This window comes from Belonocnema kinseyi, chromosome 4 (assembly GCF_010883055.1).
Source record: "Belonocnema kinseyi isolate 2016_QV_RU_SX_M_011 chromosome 4, B_treatae_v1, whole genome shotgun sequence".
Lineage (NCBI taxonomy): Eukaryota > Metazoa > Arthropoda > Insecta > Hymenoptera > Cynipidae > Belonocnema > Belonocnema kinseyi.
The window spans coordinates 149,124,950-149,127,807 of record NC_046660.1 but is presented as its reverse complement, the minus strand read 5'-3'; the positions used below and the strand labels follow the sequence as shown (position 1 = coordinate 149,127,807).

General features: G+C 46.5%; 1 protein-coding gene across 5 annotated transcripts in view; it reads left to right on the top strand.

The window, feature by feature from the left end:
• Window positions 1-2,858, top strand: part of LOC117171991 (voltage-dependent T-type calcium channel subunit alpha-1G-like) — a 206,904-nt gene that overhangs the window by 65,319 nt on the left and 138,727 nt on the right. The gene's annotated exons all lie outside the window — the stretch shown is intronic.

The following is a 2,858-nucleotide window of genomic DNA, read 5'->3' as shown; positions in this document are numbered from 1 at the left end:
AAGAGATGGTAAAAAAGCACTCTTAGTGCCGCATTGTGCCTTTGAATGCAGGTCGTTTCCGCGTGCATTGGACAACTAGATAGTACGTGAGTTAAATGCCCTAGGTGTGCATGGCACGCTCTTCAGCTATCATCAGGAATGTCGTGGCTCAAAATGTGGCGACGGTATGTTCAGGTGGAAGTGACACCGTCTTGGCATGCCAAAATGAAACCCGCGACATGTGCATGCACGTTTTAGATACTTTGTTCCTCGCCGACAGTTCAGAAGACCAAATCTACCGGATGAAACGATTGTATCTGCTTCGAAAAGTAATCTTGATAGACTTCACGTCCTGAATGCGGCTCTGTGACACGCCAAGGTATGGATAAGTCTTTCCAGCGCAAAGGTGTCGTATAGCGCTTCTATCAACGAGCTCAGGATCTTCAGGGATGCCATTAAGTTTTTCTCGCTTCAAATAAACCTTGGCGCATTTGTCTAACCCAAATTCCATTCCAATTTCCTTAGTATATCGTTCGACAATTCCTAAGGCTAGATATAGTTGCTCTTTGCTTTCAGCATAGATCTTAAGATCGTCCATGTAAAATATATGAATGACCTTGTGCTTTCGATCTGCAGGTTTGCCGCACAAGTGCCAGTCGGAATAGCGAAGTGCCGGTCCCGGTGCGGAATAGTTTTTCATCCCTCTTAATACTTTTTTCACCTCCTCGGTAGTGATGGGTGAGTATTCTTTATCAGATGTTATGAGGCCATCACATAGCTTCTTGAAGCTAATAATATTTTCTGAGTCTTCGCCCAGTCTTCGCTCCACTTTATTGACTTCTCTCCAAAATACTTCGACCTTTTCTGGTTTGGGCGGGTGTTCGACAGTAACTGGAGCGTCTTGGAAGAGTCGAAATTGGTCAAAGAGAAACTGTTGATTTTCTCTGAACCACCTCTCCCTCCGCTCTAGACTTCTTTTAGCGTCAGATAGTATCCGTATTCTCTCAACAATATGCTGCCGGATGGTCAGCAGCTTTGACTTGTTAAGCGTGTGATAACGCGTCCGGAGTCCGCGTGCGAACTTTCAAACCTTGACGGTATAATTCCTGCCAGATGTAATGTAGTCAACCACACACTGAATGCGGGACGCGTACTCTCTTGCCCAGCCTATCTTAATGGCAAGTTGATGCAATCGTCTTTTGGTCTTATGATCAACCGTTGGTTTTGTTTTACGGTTCACATCGGCCAAAGCTCTCGCTGCATGATACACACAATAATTAATAGCCCAGAGGTCGGATTCTTCGGAAAAATCTCCACGAAGCTCTTCACCTATTTCAGCCAGATCTCTAGGCTTGACAGAAACTTTGGTGTTGATGTTTCTCCGCGTGATAAAGCATCGCTCTTCCTCTATTGGATGCCTGCCCGCGCTTGGTCTTAATTTCGTCTCCCTTTCTCTGTTGTAGGCTTGTTATAGCTATTGTAGAGAAGGTGTTCCGCCTACGTAGCCCCTTGTTCGGAGTAGTTAAGCATGATTTTGCAGACGTTGCTGCCAAAAGTGCGATAGCTCCGGATGTTTCTTACACCACAGTGCACGCAGTCGTGCCACGTAACCCCGTTTAGGGGCCACACTCGCATCGTAGCACTCTAGCAAGTCGTGATTCAGTCGCTCCGTCCACCCACAGGTCGCGAGATCCCGCTGATCCATCGCATTGAATTCATTTTCATTGGCTCCTCTAGCTCTAGATTGGTCGGCATTGTTGGCCGACCTATTGTCGGGAGCCCTGCGCGTTCTGTTTTTTGAAACGCACTTACTACAACTATGTTTGGTGTTGTCATTGTTGTTCCCACGAGTAGCTAGGGAAAGGGGTTCTTCCATCCTTGTAGAGCCCCGCATGCAAGGATAAGGCTGCGTACTCTGAGAGGTCGCACGGTATCCCAGAGTCACCGTTCTAGACACCTCGCCCAGGTGCTATTCAGCTTTGGGCACGGTTTTCACACCTCTGCTTGGGTGTTAATTCCTTGAGGACCACCCCTGGACAATTGTCCGCGACTGCCTATTTATTTTTGTAACCATATTCAGCAGAAACCCTCGGTACAGGGACCCTCTATCCGCAATCCGAGGACGCGTTCGGTGGCTTTGGCATAGGCCCTTCGGTTTGATTCTGGAGGGGTCAAAACCGAACTGAATATATATATATATATATATATATATATATAGTCGCGGAATATTGAGTATTGAATGTCTTCACAACAGGATTATTCTGGCTACAGCACATAGAGTTGCAAATGGAAGAGACCCTCTTCTTGAAATGGTCAGGAATCACGAGGAAGTAGGCAAAGGAGCATTTCTGTACATAGCAGCGGAGGAGGCTGCTGAAACACTCGGACTTGACTTCAGTATTAGGGGTTAGCAAAATGCATCAAATCTAATCTATCTCGAGTACTCACTCCTGAAAGCCCGGATTAAGAAAGCACTAGAGAAAAACTATCGTGAACAGCTCCTAGATAAGAGGATACACGGTATCTTCCACAGAAATGTGAAGGATCAGTCAATGTCTTGTGAGCTAACGTTTGCTTTCCTTAAATCGCCCGGATTGAAGTCTGGTACAGAGGGTTTTATTTTTGCATGCCAAGACGGTGTCATTTCCACCTTAACATACCGTTGCCACATTTTGAGCCAAGACATTCCCGATGATAGCTGCGGGGCGTGCCATGCACACCCCGAGCATTTAGCTCACATACTATCTAGTTGTCCAACACACGCGGGAACGGCCTGCGTTCAAAGGCACAATGCGGCACTAAGAGTACTTTATTACCATCTCTGTCACTCCTACGGCATTCACCTTAATATCGCTCCTCTAAATGCTCTTAGGGAAATT